Below are 20,368 nucleotides of genomic sequence, written 5' to 3'. Positions count from 1 at the left end.
ACTTAAGGGGGTTGTGAAGTTTCTTCGCTGATCCCTGCCCCTCTGCATTTAGCTTAATTTGTCCTAAACAACTTGCACGTCTCCCTAAGTCATTCAGATACATCTCTCCTTTCTTTTTTTCTTTTGTTCCTGCTCAAGCAATGACTAGCATCTTGTCCAATACACTTTTTGTTCTTCCTTTAAGGTTCTTTTTAATAGTAAAGGACCTCAAACAGTTCAACATTAGCTCCATCCCAGCCCCGTATGTTTGAGTGATGTCAAGGCCTAGTTTTACTCCAAAAGGAAAAAAAAAAAAGGGAGGAATGGGGATCAGTAAAGTTGAAGTGAGTTGAAATGATCAGTAAGAATGTGCCAGAAGTGAAGAAGAGAAATGGAATTGAATGACAATTTGGATAAAGGAGTAAACTTTGTTTTGTACCGCTGTTCTAACTATACGTTTATGTCCTGAATGCCAAGAAGAACATGAAACATCACCATTAGTTAGAAAAGTTGGCTTCCAGTTTTGGGTTTGCCACTCGCTGTTCTCTGGTTACTGTAAATTAGCTAATAAGTTGGTCCCTTCTGGGGCTACAATTGCCTTTTCTGTTTAAAAAGAAAAGAGAATGGTGTTGGTGATACAGGGTCTTTTCTAGTGAGAAAATCCTATGCAGGTGAATAAAATGAGAAAAATTCCAGTGCCATATGGAGATTACTGCGATTGCTTTAACCTTTGTATTCTATTGCTTTTCTTCAAGTTAATCACTCAAGAAATGCTGCCTGTAATCTTAAATTGTACATCGCGGACCACCTCTGGGAACTGTGCCTCCCATGTAATGAGTGTTAACCTGAAGCATCTTTCTTTAGCACATAGGAAACCTCCTGACTAGGCCCTCTTGGAAATGGCTGTAGGAAGTTCTGAAGAAGTTAACACATCCTGGAATCAGGACTTTACCCCCATCCCTGTTTAATATAAAAGAAGCTTGAATTCGAACTCAGGGAAGGTTCTTTGGGACACTAGTCCACCATCTTCTCTGTCTCCAGGCTTTCTAAATAAAAGTTGCTCTTCCTTGCCCCAACAGCTCATCTCTTGATATATTGATCTGTCATGCTGTGAGCACTACGAACTTGGGCTTGGTAACATTTTACCAGTATTTTCAGCTATACAGTGAGTCTCTTAAGTTCAGAAACTGTCTGTCTATCCTTTGTATCTTCTGCATAGGACCTAGAACAATGCTTTATATGTAGATGTCGGGTATTTGGTTAAACATTCTTTTAAAAGTATTGGAATTTGGGGAGTTCCCTGGTTGCCTGGTGGTTAGGATTCAGGCTTTCACTGCCAGGGCACAGGTTCTCTCCCTGGTCAGCGAACTGAGATCCTGCAAGCTGAGCAGTATGGGGAAAGAAAAAAAGGAATTTAGCTAAATGATGTAAATTGTAGTCAGGTCCTAGTGCTTTCACTGACTAGCTGTGTGACCTTGGTTAAGTTACTCAACTTCTCTATAAACATAATACCTATAGTGTCTACTCACGTGGTTGTATTAAATGTGTTAATACATGTAGAGTGGTTAGAGGACAAAATGGCACATTATAAATATGGCAGAGAAACAAATGTTGGTGAAAATAGTCATAAGAACCATCATAAAAATCCTCAAATTCTCATACCACCCATACACATCTTAGTATTTGTGTCAACTCAGAAACTAGGATGAGCAGCCTCCTTTGAAAGTATGAAATTGCTAACCTTTGACTCATGTCTCAAATTGTCATGGATAAGCCAGCACTTCACCTCCAAAGATCTTGCGTTCTACAAGGAGCCAGCATCAGAGTATAGGACTCTCTGCATATTCGTAGCCCAGTCCCCTGGGCTTCTCTGGTGGCTCAGATGGTAAAGAATCTGCCTGCAGTGTGGGAGACCCAGGTTCGACCCTGGGGTCAGGAAGATCCCACTGGAGAAGGGAATGGCTACCCACTCTACTATTCTTGCCTGGAGGATTCCATGGACAGAGGTGCCTGGTGGGCTGCAGTCCATGAGGTCCCAAAAAGTCAGACACGACTGAATGACTAAGCACAAGCAAACGGTCCAGTCTCCTACAGGTCCCTTGCTGCAGCTTCTCTTGCTAATTAAGGCTCCGAAGGATGACTTGAGTAAACAAAAATTAACAGAGACAAATAGGTATCTCTACCTGGCTGGAGTCTGATTTGATACATTGAGAAATGTTTATATGCCAGCAGAGCTCAAAAGAGTTTTTACCTTAAGAATCTCATCACTGGCCTGAAACTCAACAGGTGAATTTGGGTTTATTTAAAGCAAACTGGAAACTCTCTAACAATTTGTGGATCCAGATAAGTGAGTTTTGCCCTGGGAACCTCTCCTGTGGTGTTAGAATCTGGGGAGATGGAAATTGAGGGCAAGATAGGGACTTCTTGGCTTCATGTTGGAACCTTGCCTTCACGTATCCAAGGTTCTTATCTCCTCCACCATGGCACTGCTGCTTTCTTCACCCACTGCAAACAGGTTTCCCAACTTGGAATTTCTTGTTCCTGAAGTGTGGAGAGCTTGAGTTTTCTGAAAGCATGGGGGTGGAAACACTTAGATACAGTCCGGAAGTCAAGACAGGTAAATATGTCTTGAACTTCCACTTGCTCAAAGGCCCTCTTTGTCCACTTACTGCCTTCCCCCTCTCTTCCCACCCATCTTTATGATTGTTCCATAGGCCTAACGATAAATTTCTGTTTTAAATCTCACACTCTCTACTCTGGCCGCAACACAGCTAATCCATTGCTTCTTAACTTAAAAGAGAGGGAAAAAAGAACTCAAAAAACTTTTTTCCTTCCAAAAAAAAAAAAAAAATCCTTTCTGAATTGGTGTGTGTGTTTCTTTCTTCCCTGGCTCACTTTTCTGTATTGTTCCCGTTTGTATTTATGGACTCACAGGCTTTCCTCTCTATTCTTGCTGTAGATCACTGTAGTAGCTCTACTGTTAGATACCATCTGTATGTCATGTACATATTTGTTCTTTGTGTGTTTGTCTTAGATTGCAGGCCCTCAGAGGTTAGAGCTGCAGTTGATAGGTCCCCACAGTGCCCAGAGCAGTTCTGTGTCATCATTTGAAATGCCTAATGATGATGATTTCCTTTTCTGTGAATGTGCTGCTAAGACTAGCTTCTTCCTATCTCCCTCAGAGTCCACCAAGTCTCCCAGTAAAAACCGGGTAGCCTCTTTTCCCCAAAGTGTGTCTTCAGTAAACTTGGATTCAGAAGACCCGAGTTTCCATCTCATTTCTGCCCCTTCCTAATGAACTGTGTTCTGACTAGCCTCTGAGTTTCAGCCTCCTCATCTGTAAAAGGGGCATGCTATTGATGTCCTTGATGAGGACAGAGTGTAACAGTGTCTGTGGAGTGCTTGTCAACTATGAAACCCTTTACAAAAGTCAAGGATCTGATTACTTTTGTTGCTACCCCAGACCTTACTCTGTTCTTGGTATCAAGAGCTCAGACTTTATAGCACTTATCACCTAATTTCACAAACTTTGAGTGGATTTAATGTTTCAAACTTGAGTAGGAATCTAACGGAAAAAGAATTTTGCCTTGAGAATTAGTGTTCTTGAGTTTCTCATCTAGGCACTATCTTATGAAGACAGTACATTGAGGCAGTATATTTCAATCACTCTGTGCCTCAGTTTCCCCATTTATAAAGTGACCATGACAGGAAATTCCAGAAAGAAAAATACTGTAACATTAGACTATTTACAGTCTTCCTTAGTGGCTCAGATGATGAAGAATCTGCCTGCAGTGCAGGAGACCTGAATTTGATCCCTGGGTCAGGAAGATCCCCTGGAGAAGGGAATGGCAACCCACTCCAGTATTATTGCCTGGAAAATACCATGGACAGAGGATCCTGGTGGCCTACAGTCTGTGGGGTCCCAAAAAGTCTGACATGGCTAACACTTTAGACTGTTTACACTGATGAGGTCAAAGACTGAATGGTATATATGAAATTAACTTATTCCCATTCATTGTAACTCAGTTTCGTCTTCGATAAAGTGAAGAGAAATGATTATAAGAGAATAAAATTTGACTAAATATTATTTGCATTTTACCACATTGGACTCAAGTATCTCATAGGATTTTGTGTTTTGGTTTAGTTTTCCCATCAACTCAAGGTTGTTGTGAGGCTAGAGGAATTAATGTCAGTAATATGAGTGGGGATCCCCAGATTAAAGGTTAAGTGAGTCCAAAGCAGAAGTAACTTTGCCCAAAGTCACAGCTCGGCCAGGAGGAGTAGAGAGCCTGACTGTTTGTTTAGCAGTGACTTAGGGACTCAAGGACTCTCCCTGATTCCACGTCCATCACAATCCACAAATACCCCTTCCTCTCATTTCCCTTTTCTAGGTCTTGGTTCCTTCATGTCAAATCAACACTGTGGAGAAGGTAGTGAGAGATCAAGAAGGAACAGATCAGGAGAACAAGATTAACACGAGGAAATGGCCACTTAAGTTATTCTGACTTTCTTGCCCCCTGACAGCCTAGGAGAAAGTTTGCCCTAACCAAATGTTTGACTGCCAGAATCATGCCGCGTGGCTTGTGGGATCCTAGTTCCGGGAACCCACGCCCTCCAGCAAGGAAAGTGGGGAGTTCTGACCACTGGACCACCAGGGAATTCCTAGAATCCATCGATTTCTGAAGGTTCACTTCTTTCAGAAAGCCTGCTGAAGTTAACTGGAGCAGAGGGCTAGATTTCTTGGTCTTAACTTATACAGGATGTTTTCTTCTAAGACCCTAGGATATTTGTTTCCCAAGCTGAACCTTGACCTGTTTGCCATATAAACCTTTTGCTGTCTTTTGTATTTATTCACTGTTCATATCCGGCTCTCACTATATTCTCTTTATGACTGTCCACATCGTTTGTCATCTTAAGCGGGCAAAGACTGTGTCTATCTAATTTTCATTATATAACGGCCAATAAAATGATAATCACTGTAATAGACTTGGAGATCATAGTCTAACAAACACTAATAATAGTTGTAGTGAAAATGGAGTGAGGCCTCAGACCTAGTTAATTAACAGGTAATCACTTTAAGAATATTTTTTAAAGTGTTCCTTTAATCATTGTGCACATGTATTTAGATGTGTAGAATCTTAGAGATGGAATGAGTGTCAGAGGTCACCTATCACATCCCTTCTCTCAGTGCTCCCAGCCTCTTCTTGGACCCTCATGATGATAAGGAGGTCATTGCTTTGCTAGACACGTGTATTTTTTCAATATTTTAAAAAATATATTACATCTACAAAAGAGCATATGAAAGTATACATGTATCAGATGCAGAACAATAATAAAACAAAGTACCTACCACCCAGGCAGAGAACAGAAATTACCATACTCTAGAAGTCCTCTTTGTACCTCCTGATTCATCCAAATTCAATGTTTAGATCACCCTCATTATAGAAAGTTCTTCCTTATATGGAGCTGAAATGTGTTCCATTGACATGACTAGCCATGACTCCTAGTTCTGGGCACTGGGGCTATGAAGATTAGTGTTTCTTCTGTGTGACAGTTCATCAGTTATTTGAAGACAGGTATTATGCCTCCATTAGCCATTGCTGGAAAAAAAAAACCTCCTTAGTTCCTTTTCTCTGCAAATGTGGCTTCAATAACCAGACACTGTCCTTCACAGACCTGGTCTGAGCAAAGTAGAGAGTAAAACTATTCTGCCTCCTTTATTCAGATGCTCTCCACCCTCCTTTTTTGGTGCGGAGGGATAGGATTAACTTTTTCAGAGGCCACAGTACACTGCTGAGGGGGTGTGTGTGTGCTCACTCAGTCGTGTCTGACCCTTTGCGAGCCCATGGACTGTAGCCCACTAGGCTCCTCTACCCATGGGATTATCCAGGCAAGAATACTGGAGTGGGTTGCCATTTCCTCCTCCAAGGGATCTTCCTGACCCAGGGATTGACCCTGCGTCTACTGCATTGGCAGGTGGATTCTTTACCACTAAGCCACCTGGGAAGCTACATTGCTGAACAGGATAGTCGGAATATTCATGGCGTTCTTTTGGGAACTGTTACCCAGGACTCTTCTGTTAAGTAGTTTTAAAATCTAAACGCCAGACTTCAAGTTACATTAATTCTTGTCAATCTTTATTTGGTTGGTTTTGATCTGTTATTCATTCCAGCCTGTCTACATCATCTTGATTTATTAGAGTATATTATTGGTGTCATTTATTGATAAACTGTATTTGGGGCAGCTGTATTTGCATCTGAAAAAATGCAGAATATGCTGAAAGGCCAATGTTAAACTATTCTAAACATAATCAAGTATTTTCTAAATGGTTCAGAAGTCACTGCAGTGTCTCCTCAATTATTACACCTTTGATCTGTAAGATGCCAGTTAGCAGAGTTACAGGTAATGGGATTTCAAATAGCAGAGTGCTTAGTGCATGAGACTCTGGCAGAGAGTTAAAGCCACTGTGAAAGCAGAGAACATCAAAGTAAAGCTTGTCATTATGTTGGCAGCAGGGAAGGGGGGTGGGAGTTCGTGTACAGTAGCTGGACATCATAAGGAGCCGGGAATCTATCGTATTTTGGCATCAATTCAGAAGGCGGACTTCTAGATACATGTACTGCCAGGATATTTTTCCTCTCAACAATAGATTATTGTAATGGGCTTGGCTAATGTGCTTGCAATAATGCATTAAGACCAGGTTCATTGGCACAATTAAAAAAATCACAATCATTATAATAACAGGTCTTGATTTTGCAGCAAAAATCTGGGCTGCTAATACTTGAAGGAAAGAAGAAAAAAATCTCGACTTGGAAGGAAAACACCCTAGCACACACCTTCTTCTGGCTGTTAGGAAAGCACCCGGGGCACAGAGAGTAGGCACTGCAGAAGCACAAACACACACACAAGTGTCATCTTGTTCACTGTCTACATATGCAGATGCTGTTTGCAGACCAAGTCCTCTCCTGCCCCTACATGTCAATGTGGCCCAGAGCAGTGCGAGTTTCTCTTACATTCCTCGTGGAAAATATTTTGTACTAACATTGCCCCTGAATCCCTGAAACTCTAATTGAACGTGAATGTTTTAATTGAACCTCATTACTTGAACTGCATGAGGGAGATGTGGGTCCCTTGGGTCTGAAATAGCGAGGAGACTGAACTCAAGGTTATACAAGTGAGTCTCCTGGTGCCAAAATCCCCTGCCTCTGGGAACCCAGTTACTTGTGGCAACTTTGAGTTTTCGCCTCCCCTGCTCCTCCTTGACGCCATGTAATTCCACCCTTAACTGCCTTTTTTTTTTTTTTAAGTTACATTTTTTTTTTTTTTTTTGGCCACACTGTGTGGCATGTAGGGTCTTAGTTCCTAGACCAGGGATTGAACCCATGCCCCCTGCTTTGGAAGTGTGGAGTCTTAACCACTGGATCACCAGGGAAGTCCCTCTTGATGCAGAGAGGGAAGTTGGAATTAGATGGAAATCGTGAGAGCCTTTCTAGCATTGGGGAACTGCCACCAAATAAGTCACTTATCCCCACAACTAATGCCATTCATCGGCTAGGGTGCCTGATTCTTCCTTATTCTGTAGAACATGGATGACCAGATCATGGGGTTTTTGTGGACCAAATGTAACATGCAGCAGTGCTTTCTGTGGATCTGTGACATCCTTCCTACAACTCCACAAATCAAGTATCACATAAAGAGCTCAGCCTTACAGTTGTTAGTCTATCTTTCCTTCTCAGATGAAATTGGTCTAAGCGTTATAGGCTCCCTGGCCAAGCTCATGAGGATCATTCTTTGTTAGAATAGAATAGGATAGACATTATTGTTGCTGTTCAGTCGCTGAGCCATGACCGACTCTTTGTGACCCCATGGACTGCAGCACGCCAGGCTTCCCTGCCCTTCACTGTCTCCTGGAGCTTGCTCAAACTCATGTCCATTGAATCAGTGATGCTATTCAACCATCTCATCCTCTGTTGCCCACTTCTAGGAGGTATCAATACCAGATAATATACCACCTTTACAAGTACCAGTAGGGCAGAAGGGATGCCCATTTCTGGAAGACATTTTTCTAGAAAACATAGTAACTTCTTAAGTTTACATATTTTTCAAAGCATTAAATCTATTTTAATTTTTTTTAATCCATCCATCATTCATTCTACAATCCATGCAGCAATTACTATATACCATGTCCTGTGCTGGACTTTGGGGAAGCAAAGTTCATGGAATGTGGTCTCCTCTGACTGAAATAACTTTTTCATTAGCTGCACTCCAAGTGTGTGTATGCTCAGTCGCTTCAGTTGTGTCCTACTCTTTGCGACCCCATGGACCGTAGCCAGCCAGGCTCCTCTGTCCGTGGAATTTTTCTGTCAAGAATATTGGAGTGGATTGCCATGCCCTCCTCCAGGGGATCTTCCTTACCCAGGGGTCGAACTCACATCTCCTGTGTCTCCTGCATTGCAGGCAGATTCTTTACCTCTGAGCCACCGGGGAAGCCCAGCCATACACTGTACAAATAATTAAAGGTGTGAACCACAGATGGAGCAAGCCAAATTTGTGAAGAGAGTTTAATGTAATCAAATATAGCATAAACAGTTTCATTTAATTCATTAAATTCTATGTGTTAATTTGTTCAGTAGATACTGGCTGAGCACTTAACTATGAGACAGGCACTGTGCTAGTCACTGGGGGTACACAGATGATTCAAACACTGGTCTCTGCTTCAAAGAGCTGAGAGTCTAGTGGGAGAGGTAGAAGCATAAGCAGACAGCCACACAGTGCAGGGGCGCGTGCGACAGACAGTTTGGTAATCTGCTCAATAATTCCCAACTCTTTCTTTCTGGCCGGCAGAACCCTCTTCCCATTGTAAAATCAAAAATACTTTCCAACCCTCCCCTTGTAACTAGGAACAGGGCATGCTACCAAATCCTACTCTGAAAGTCTACTGGAGGAGTACTGGAAAGGATTCTTGATCTGAAAGAGATATTCCCAGAGGGGATCTCCTATACCTTCATCTTCTGTTCTGGACTGAACTGTGTCCTCCCCCAACCCCACAAATTCACGTGTGGAAGTCCTAACACCCAGTGTCTCAGAATGTGACTGTATTTGGAGATGGGGTCTTTAAAGAGATAGTTATATGGGCTTCCCTGGTGGCTCAGTGGTAAACAATCTGCCTGCCAATACAGGAGATACCGGTTCGATCCCTGATCCGAGAAGATCCCACATGCTACGGAGCAACTAAGCCCGTGCACCACAACTACTGAACCTGGGCTCTAGAGCCTGGGGAGCTGCAGCTCCTGAAGCCCACTCGCCCTACAGTCCATGCTCCGAAACAAGGGAAGACGCTACAATGAGAAGCCTGTACGCCATAACTGAAGAGTAGCCTCCACTCCCTGCAACTAGAGAAAAGCCCAAGCAGCAAGGAAGGCCCGGTGCAGCCAAAAATAAATAAAAGATATAATTACATTAAAATGAGGCTATTGGCGTGGATCCTCATCCAAGGTGACCGATGTTCTCATAAAGAAGAAGAAACGTGAACACACACAGAGGAAAGACCATGTGAGGATACAGGGAAAAGGTGGCCATTTAAGACAGAAGAGAGAACTCAGAAGAAATCAGCCCTGCAGAAAATAAAGTCCCATTGTTCAAGCACTCCCTTCTGTAGTACTGTTATGGCAGCCCTAGAAAACGAATGGGTCTTCCCTGAATTTGGGTGTTATCATGAATTTAGATCCGCTGCAGTCATCTTGCAGAAGGTCCGAAGGAATTGGTGAGATGCTAACAGTCCCTGACAACACTGAACCAACTCGGGAACCACCTACTTCCGGACGTCTTGTAAAGAAACAACAAGCCCCTATTGTTTAAGCTGCTTTACGTGTGGGAGTTCTGTTACACAAACCTACAAGCATTGTAGTTGATACATTCATGGATAGAGGCCTTGTGGTGTGGAGATAGGGCACTGTAGGGACAAGGAGAGGAATCTAGATGACAACCGAGCTTGGGTCTTTAAAGATATGCAGAAATTGATCAAGTAAATGGCCGAAGGGCACTTCAGAAAGAGAGGATCATAAAAAGAGCAGAAGCCATCAACTATGAGGGAGAAACTTGGTAGAAAGAAGACTTTGGTGCTGTAGGAACCCAAAAGTGGAGTCAGGAGGGGCAAGACTCGACCTGTGGAGGTTGGCAGGGGTTGGATCATGGAGTAAGTCTTTTTTGTTTTGGCTGCACTGGGTGGCATGTGGGCTCTTAGTTCCCTGACAAGGGATGGAACCCATGTCCTCTGCAGTGGAAGCACAGATTCTTAAACACCGGACCAGCTGGGAAGTCCCATGGAGTGGATCTTTGATTGCTGCTAAGAGCTGTGACTTTCTTCCTGTCAGCTTGGCTAGAATGATTTAAGGGATCATAACTGGAAGTGGGGATCCCAATTGAGAGTTTTATGAAAGTTCAGGAGAGAGAGAGGAGAGAACAGAATTAAGGCGGTAGAATTGAGATGGAGAGGAGGAACTGATGCCGGAAAGCTGAGCAGACAAAGATGACGCTGCTCAGTCATGGTGTTGTCTGAACAACGAGGCACAGACTACTGTCTAATGGTCAGAATTATCCTGTAGCTGAGAATAGAAAGCTGATTTTTATCCTAAATGCCAACCTTTGTCTATTTGTATCATTTTTTAATTAAAAAAAAATAAGCATATTACCTACTTCCCTGTTGTCTTCAACAGCGTCTGCTAGTTGCAAACTAACCTCTTGATGACTCACAGTCGTCATTATCAAAAAGGAGACATCCTGGTGTAGAGGAAAAGGCCTGTGTTAGACATCATAAAATCTGGGTTTATTCCCAGCTCCAGCACTCGTTAATCAGTGTGACCATGGATAAGTCAATAACCCTCTCTGTGTATTTTTTTTTCCCCTCAGCATCTACTTCATAGGCTTGCTGTGGAGTTGAAATGAGATAATGTGTGTTAAAGGGCTTGATGAGCCATCAGGCACCAGACGAGGCATTATAATCCTTTCTCTAAAGTGAAGTGATATACAGCACAATGCTGTGTCTACTTTTGAGTCCTGTTGTCCTGGGCTCTTAAGCTGTTTGCTATCTCTCTGCTCTCAAAGCACTTCCCTCCTTAGCAGGCCTTTCACCCACACCCACCTGGTCTTCCTGGGACCATGGGCTGGGAAGCCAGAGGTTTCAGGAACCTTGTTCAGCGTAACTCAGTAAGGCTCCGTGTGTAGCCCTAAGGATCTGACTTTGGTTCAAAAGCTCTGTGTTAGCTATTCTGTGCGCTTAAAGGCCTTTTTCACTTCTGGATTTGGTACTGTGTTCCACAGAACTGGCGTTGTCAGAGCCTGATTTCCAGTTAAGCGAGGTGTAACTCTGGTGCTTTTAGACTGCCAGATGAGCTGTTCAGTTTCTCTCTTCTTGCTTAGTTAGTTCTCTTTTGTCTCTCTGTAACGAGTTTTCTATGGTATCACTTACAGATTTATCCTCACCACTGATTCACACAATATGACATAAATTAAGACAGAAACCTTGACTATAACTTTTCAACAGAGAATATCCTTGGCATACCCATTTTTAAAGATTTGGGGTCCCTGAGTTTCCTCCTCCCGTCCTTTGTCATCTAATGGGGTCTTTGTTTTAGCATGTTGGGGAACTTTCAGCCCTCATATCTCATAAAGACATGGATGGGTCATTTAAGTGGTGTACAACTGGAGGATTGTTAGCCACTCAGTTGTTCCTACTCTTTGTGACCCTGTGGGTTTCCCTGGTGGCTCAGATGGTAAAGAATCCACCTGCAATGCAGGAGACCTGGATTTGATTCCTGGGTTGGGAAGATTGCCTGGAGAAGGGAATGACTACCCACTCCAGTATTCTTGCCTGGAGAATTCCATGGACAGGAGACCAGTGGGCTACAGTCCACGAGGTGGCAAAGAGTCAGACATGACTGAGCAACTAATACTTTGGAGGAGTAGATGTATAATGTGGTAATTAAAGCCTGCACTTTTGAGTTGAGCACACAAGGTCAGGTGCATTGCATAATCTCTCTGAGTTTCAATTTCCTTATCTGTAAAATGAGAGATGTGCCTTGTTGTGAGGAGTCAGTGTAATAATTCATTTGAAGCACTTAGCATAGACTCTGGTACAAAGGAAGTGCTCATTAAATGCAAGGTGGTGATTACTGATTAGAGAAACTAGTCCTGGGAGATAGTAAGTGCAGGGTCTGACTTCCTTAGGAGAAAAGGAGAAGACAGGAGGTGATAGAAGATGGGGAATAAAGGATCCTAGAAGAGGGTTAGGTGTTTGGGTAGAGAGGGTTTTGACCCATTGGATTTCAAATTAACCAAACTCCTGGGATCTGATCAGGCTAGTCTAGGTTTGAAGGGTAGAGAGAAGAGATATCTGGGAGATTGAGGTATTTATTACCTTTGTCAGGGACCCCAGTCACGTCTGAAACTTCAACTTTTACATCAAGAAACTCTCCATAGCCTTTTTTATCCCAGGTCCTTCATTTCCTCTCCCACACATCTTTCCTTCTGAGTCCCCATCTGGTTACTCTGTGTGGATTAAAGATGACCACAAATTCTTGGATACTCTTCCCTGGAGAGATGGGATCTATTTCTCCTTCTCCTGAGTGGTGGCTGGCCTCTAACTGCTTTGACCATCAGAGTGTAGCAGAAGTGATACTGTGGGAGTTCTGGGCTTAGCCTTTGAGAAGATTTGCAGCTTCTACCTTTTTCTCTTGGGCCTCTGAGCTACCATTTAGGAAGTCCAGTCCCTCTGCTAGAGAAAACATGTGCAAAGACCCTGAAACTACAAAGAAATGGAAAGCCCCCCAACTAAGATCAGTCTTTCCAGCAGCTCAGGCAAGATACCACACATATGAGAAAATCATTTTGGACCATTGAGCTGAGCTGAGCCCCCAGCTGAATACCACTGGGTAACTCCATTCAATGCTCTGTGGAGCAGAAGAATCACCCAGCTGAGCCCTGTCCAAGTTCCTGATCCATAAAATTGTGAGATATAATAAAAAGGCTCTTGTTTTAGACAGCTAAATTTGGGGGCGGGGTTTGTGTGCTAAGTTGCTTCAGTTGTGTCCGACTCCTTGCAACCCTATGGACTGTAGCCCACCAGGCTCCTCTGTCCATAGGTATTCTCCAGGCAAGAATACTGGAGTAGGTTGCCATGCCCTCCTCCTGGGATGGTTTATTATATATCAATAGATAACAAAATCAAATACAAACAAAATGTTAGTACAGTTTATTTGCAATATTTTGAATGGGCACAAGGAATTTCAGGGATAAAGGGCTCCTTAGGATCTTGCCATCTAAATATTCTTGGAGATCACTATTAGAATATGGAATATAGTCAATCACATACTGTTAGTGATTAAAGGCTTGAAGTTCAACTTACCTGTGAAAGGCAATTGACTGAAACTCACCTCACTCCTGCAAGACTCTACTACTCAAATCATTTCATGTTTAGGTGGAAATAAATGAGGGAAATATATGGGAGAGAGGAAGTCCTCCTCTCTCTACCCGCTGACTACCAGAAGCAGGTGGAAGGGATCTGGGCTGAAAGAACAGGAAGGAGGACTATGAAACATAATCTCAGATCTTGACAGTGTCACTTAGGGCCAGCTCTATTTTCCTGCTTGAAAGTAAACAAATAAAAGCTTCACCAAGCCCAAGGAATCTTGAAAGGGCCAATCATATGCACAGTCTGGGATGGATAGGCACCAGCCTCAAATTCAGAGCCCCAAATCAGGAAAAGTAAGTCATGGAGAAGTTCTTTGCTCAGATCACCCAACATGCCAGGAGTAGATCTGACTCTCTTGGGCTCTTTTCCAGACGGAGTCTTCTATTGCACCATGATGTTCCTTCATCCTTGCTGCTGAGGACAGAAGCACATTTAAATCATGATTATCTTGTGGTTTTCTGGAACCCTGATTCCCAGACAGGCAGCCTTCTTTTCTGAATTATGGTCAATCCCTCTGAGAAGGTGAGAAGGAGCAGCTGTGTTACACTCTTTGAAAATGGAGCACAGAGGAGTGGGCTTACACAGAGCTCATAGCTCAGAAAGAGGCATTCTAATGAGGCAAGGAGAATGTCAAAGGGGCCAGGTGTCTGTCCTCAGGCATTTATATTCAAGACGAAGATATGGCATCTGCTTCCTTCAGTGAGTGGGGGAGGCAGGAAGCCACGACTAAGTGAGGTCTGAGCAATTGCACGGTAAGGGTGCCCCTGGAATCGTGGAGAGGAGTAGAGAGGCCTGGTGAAGAAGGGCTCCTGGAGGAGGTGATAGGCACGCATGTGGGAAGGCGGAGCGAGGGAGACTATCTAGCAGCAAATGTTTTGTGCAAAGTTTCGGAAGCAGACACAAGCAATGCTTATGTTCAAGACGTGATAAGAAAACTGCTGGAGATAGAGCACGGCCCTTGCTGAGGAGGCAGGAGAGGTATGATTAGAAAAGTGGAAGGAGAGAAAGGGTATTAATCATGGCGGGAGGCCTGGACCCGTAGGACTCTGTCCCTGATCTCTGGACCATGGGTATGAGTCGTCTGGTCCCAAGGCCAACCCTCCAGCTCTTCCCAGCTCCATCTACATTCCCAACTCCCATCAGTATCTCCTGCCTCAGCAATAATCACAATAGCGCCCACAACGGCTGCCAGGTGTTGAGTGCTTACAGTGTGCCAGGCACCGCACTATGTGCATCTCCTGTGACCCCTGCTGGAAACACTAAGGGGACTCGGAACTTCATACACGAGGAAACGGCGAAACTACAAGTAGAGCTAAGAGCCTGTTGAGACAGGCTGACAAATTTCCCCCTAAATTCCTTGTCTCCCATAAGTGGCTGAGCCAGGAAGGAGCCCAGGCTGTTTTCACCTTCATCTGCGGGGACCTTCGGAGGGTTGGATGCTGTGCCACTGTGTGGGTCACCTGCTCACGAAACCCAGAGATTGTGTGGGTCACTGTGGAGACACAGAGGGTTGCACATCAGGCTGAAGAGCTGGCAGGGACCCTGTGGGCCCTCCCTGCTCCTCCACGACGCCTCTCCTACCCTCAGGACAATCTCTTAGTGCCCTCATCCAGGGAGAAGAGGGAGGGATGAAAGGGCAAGGAGCTGGCACTGCCAGTGGAGAGGGAAGCGTAAAGCTGTGCCTCGGCTGATCTGTCCCCAAAGGCTCCCAGCTCCCAGAATCTGAGGAAGAAGCTGCTTTCAGGTGAGGTTTATGCTTGTCTGCCCGGGGTGACATATTGTATAGATATGCATCCATACAATAAGATACAAGGATGATTAATAATCTAGGAATTCCTGCCTCTTCAACGCCTTTCACCTCTCGATTTATTTAAGGAGCACTTGCTGTGTGTCTAGCAATCTGCTGAAGTGACGAGGGGAGGAGACAAAAGAAGTGAAGGGAAATTTTCGTTAAGTTTCTTGCCCTCAAGGAAGTTTTGCACTGGTTGGGGATGTATGATTTCTAAATATTAGATAATTATAAGACAATGCCAAATAAAATATAATTACACTCTCAATTAAATATGTGCATGTGTGCTAAGTTGCTTCATTTGTGTTTGACTCTTCGCAGCCCCATGGACTATAGCCCACCAGGCTCCTCTTTCCATTGAATTCTCCAGACAAGAATATTGAGGTGGGTTGCCATACCCTCCTCCAGGGGATCTTCCCAACCCAGGGATTGAACCTGTGTCTCTTATGTCTCCTGCATTGGCAGGCAGATTCTTTACCACTAGCACCATCTGGGAAGCCCCAATTAAATATGGTCAAGTGTCAAAATATATGTCCCAAACATGCTGTATGGGAGAAGCCAGGGTGGGCTTCAATGACTCAGTGTGGACGGCTTATGGAGACGCTGAGCCTGTGATGGCGGGTGGGAATCTGAAAAGTGGAGGGGGTGAATCAGAGGTGATGTGGAGAGTTGGTGGGGAGTGAGCAGAGAAGGCAATGGCACCCCACTCCAGTACTCTTGCCTGGAAAATCCCATGGGCGGAGGAGCCTGGTAGGCTGCAGTCCATGGGGTCGCTAAGAGTCGGACACGACTGAGTGCCTTCACTTTCACTTTTCACTTTCATGCATTGGAGAAGGAAATGGCAACCCACTCCAGTGTTCTTGCCTGGAGAATCCCAGGGACAGGAGAGCCTGGTGGGCTGCCGTCTATGGGGTCGCACAGAGTCAGACACGACTGAAGCGACTTAGCAGCAGCAGCAGAGCATTAACAAACATGGTGAACACGTGAGGTGACTGTGTGAGCCTGGGAGGTGAGCAGACAGGCTGAGCCACGGGAGGGTGCTGGGCAGAAGAGAAAACTCTGGTGTTGGACAGATCTGGGTTAAAGCCTGACTATCCAGGGAACTGGCTGTAAGACTGGGACATTACTTAACTTTTCTGAGCCTTGATTTTCTCACAATATGATAATATCTGCTGTTCAAGGTTGTTCTGAGGATTAAATGCAAGTCATCATCATACAGCCTGGAACAGAGTAGAGCTCTCAAAAAAAGTTATATTACAATTAATTATTGTTAACAAAATAATTACATTATTTTGAAGATAAACTTGCACAAGTGAGTATGACCAAATTATGAAACAGTGTCTTGCATCAAATTTTGGCAGCAGTCCTTTTTAGTTGGGCTCACTAATATGCTTAATATCCCTGAGCCTTAGCCCCTTTATCTGAAAATAGGGATGACTTCGTCCTCTGTCTCACAGAGGGCTGTAAGGATAAGATGACCTGTTACCTATAGAACTCTTAGGAGAGGGCTTGGTACCTAATAAGGGTTAGCAAATGTTAGCTATCATTACAGCTAATCCTCCCAAATCCGGCAAGGGTTTACCATTCCCATATTGTTGCTGCGGAAACAAAGGCTCAGAAGTGAAGTAACTTGTCCAAGTCCCCCAGCCAGTCACTGGTGAGCAGAACTTTGTCCTTTCCATGAAGGAAGGACAGACACAGTCCAGGCAGCCTTCCTCATGTCCCCAGTGGAAATGCGGCTCTCCGACTCCAAAGCTCTCAGGGCTTCCAGTACAGAACTTGTTACAGTGCGACTAACAGCGCGGTGACGCCCTTGAGGGCAAGGCTGCTGCCTTACTCATCTTTTGTGTGCCAGCACCTGACATCGGTCAGGCCCTGGCAGGTGATCAAGAATGCTTGCTGACTTGAGATGAGGTGAAGTGACCTGGGTTGGAGCCCTGGAAAAGGCAGGGCTGGATGTCAGCCTGTATCTGGGCTGTTGGAGGAGAAAGTCAAGATGACTCCAGGTTTCTAGCCTCAGTGAGTAGGAGAAGGGTAGACCAGTTGGCCGAGAACTGGAAGTTTGAGAAGAAAGTAGGTGAAAGGGAAGATATAAGGCCAGGTTTGGGCAGGTTGTGATGGAGAAAGAGACACTTTAATTAGGATTTGGAGCTGTAAAAATCCATGGGTGGCTCCCCCACCCCCTCTCCACATGGACTGGCTTGTGACCTGATGTCAAGGTCCCTGCCCTGGACTTGTTACTAATGGGAGACCTGAGGCACACCCAGGAAACCACAGTGTGTAGAACACTTATGCAGCCACCTATCAGAGCCCAGAAAAGGCCATTGTGGTGGGGATGAGGAGCCCTGGAATGCAGGGATGGGGGAGGTCAGTCTAGGAGAGCTTCCTGGAGGAGGAGGAGGAGGCTCAGGTTTGGTCAGGAGGGGCAGTTAGCTGCAAAGGAGGGAGACAGAATGTGGGGGGGGGGTGCTCACTGCAGGGAAGATTCTGGGCCTGGTCCCAGCAGGGGAGCTGGAGGAGGAACATACCACAGCTGTTGTGAGGGGGCCCGAATGAGATCTCTAGGGAAACAGGACAAGAATAACCACTGTAATGCCCAGCACCACCCTCTGCGTGCTGTGTTGTCTTCAGCAGGGGCTTTGCTTTCTGCCACGTGGAAACCCCTCACTCTTACTACCTCCTTCCTCCCTTCCCCATCTTCCCACAGGACCACCAGTTGGGGAGAGTGGGCCTTGCCAGCTGTCTCCTCCCCACCTCAGCCCATCACGATCAGATCCCCTCCTCCTGACAGGCAAACCCGGCACCCACCTCTCAGTGTCTCCTGGCTGCCCACCTCCACTGTGCCCTCAGCCCTCACCCTCTCCCCTGAGCAGGATAACAGTGATACAGCCTGATACCCAGAAATGAAAGGTGAAGGAGGTCCCCTCTCCCTCCCTCCTGGGCTTCTGGCCCTGCTCCTCGGTCTCCCTAGCTCCTCTCTCGCCCTGTCCTCTGTCCTTGGTGGGCCCGAGCCCCAGTTCCCCCTGCCTGGCACTCCCTCTGCTGTGGGAGGGCCCAGCAGCTCCCTGCCCTGGCCTGGCCGCTGGGAGCCCCTGTGGGGCAGGGGAAGCTTGCTTCTGGGATTTCCCCGGCCTCTGGCCAGCAGGAAGTCTGCCCTTGGAGAGGGGAACCTTGCTCCTGGCCTCAGGCCAGCTATTCAGCCAGACCAAAGTTCAGGGGAGGCGCCTGGGTACTCCCGCTGATCTCTACTCTTCAGGCTCGGGGTTCAGGCCTCAGAGGCCCAGAGAGCAACCCCAGGTCAGGGTGGGGACCAGACGGAGGCACTGGAGGGCGGTGGGGGAGACCTGCATTACCCCAAGCTGGATTCGGCCCCCCAGGCTGTGGAGCAGTGGGGAGGGGTCTCTCTGGACGTCCCTCCTCTCCGGGCTGGTTGTGTGTGCCAGGCGGGTGTGGCCTGGGCACAGAGCCTTGATAAGGGGCTGCAGCAGCGCCGCCTCAGCCCTGTGGGCTCCTGGGCGGCCCGGAGCAGAGCGGTGTGTCCACCCCCTGCTTGTCCTGGTACTGACACTTCCAGGAACCAGAGGCAGGAAAGGAGGTGCCTGGAAGCCTTCCTCTGGTGCCTCAGTCTCCCCTCCCGGGGCTGTGGCTGATGAAAGGATAAACCCTGCGAGTGAGGGTAGGGGGAGAGGCAGCCTCCTTTCCCAGGGGATCTGGCGGGCAGAGGGCCCCCCTCCTCTCTGAATCTCTCTTCGGCCCTTACTCCCAGGTTGCCCAGTTCCCTGGCTCCAAATGAGCCCCCGGGGACCCCTCAGCAGCAAACACAACAGGGAAAGAGCAAGAGCCCGCCCCGGCGGGGGGCAGGGTAGACAACTCGGGTGATGCGCACACTCCACCCCGCCCCGCCCCCGCCCCCGCCCGCAGCCGCCCCTCCGCATCTCCCACTCCTCCGCCCCTCAAAACCCGGGGGTGGGGGGGCTCCCTTTTCAGAGCTCTTCTTCAGGCCGGGCTGTCTCACCCCACAGCTCGGGCAGAGGTAAGAGGGGCGGGGGAAGGCGGAGAGAGAGAGGACTGAGCCGGAGGTTAGTTGAGACAAAAGCGGGCAAGCCTGGGTGGGAAGGAACCACGGCGGGGGCCGGAGCTGGGGTCAGGTGGGGGCTGAGGAGCCGATCGGGGAGTTTCTAGGGATGAAGGGAGAAGCTGCGCGCTGGCCCGGCGCCCCCTGGTGGCAGTGCTGCAACGGCAGCCACCCAGTCTCTGACCCGCGGTTGTGGCCACCTGGGTGGTCTTTCCTGGACGTCTGGACAGAGTGGAGGGCACAGCCCTGCACAGGACCCAGGCAGGGTCCTCACTAGCAAGAGCTGGGTTTGAGAAACTGCACAGGAACCAGGGTCTATTTCAGTGCCTGTCAACCCTGTCCACCTCATTTTCTCATCTGACCAGCAAGTGGTGATCATCATGCAAATCTTCGAGGCCCCTTCTGGCATGGGCATTGTGAGGTTCCAGGTCTAGATGGACCTGACCTGGCTCCCTGTTTCTGCTCTGATCTCAGACTCTCTTACGGCTCTTGCCTCAGCCACACTGGCCTCGTTCCTGGAACACACCAGGCACAGTCCCCACAAGGGCCATTACAAGAGCTGTCACCTCTGCCAGGAAAACTATTCCTTAAGATATCCACTCCATCATCTCCTCCCAGTCTTTCCTCAGAGGTCTTCTCTTTGACGAAGCCTGTTCTGACCTCCTGATGTAAAACTGAAACCACTCTCCTGAGCCTTATCCCCTAACACACTATACCATTTCCTTATTTATCATGACTGTTGTGTAGTGTCCCTGTCCTTCTATTGGAATGATGAGGGTAGAGGGTTTGTTGGACTCATTCATGGATGTATCCTGAGTACCTAGAGCAGTGACTGCACGCAGTAGGATCTCCTTAACTGTTTGTTGAATATACCATTGAGGAGGGCTGAGGCCAGACAGGTTTGGATTGAACTGTGTCCCCCAAATTCATATGTTAGAGCCTCAACCCCAATTTGATGGTATTTGGAGATGGGGCATTTGGGAAGTAATCAAGTTAGATGAGGTCATAAGGGTGGGGTTTTCATGATGGGATTAGTGCCCTCATAAGAGGAGGAACC

The sequence above is a fragment of the Bos indicus x Bos taurus genome, chromosome 3, assembly GCF_003369695.1.
Source record: "Bos indicus x Bos taurus breed Angus x Brahman F1 hybrid chromosome 3, Bos_hybrid_MaternalHap_v2.0, whole genome shotgun sequence".
In the NCBI taxonomy this organism is placed as follows: Eukaryota; Metazoa; Chordata; class Mammalia; order Artiodactyla; family Bovidae; genus Bos; species Bos indicus x Bos taurus.
This window is presented reverse-complemented; position numbering follows the sequence as displayed.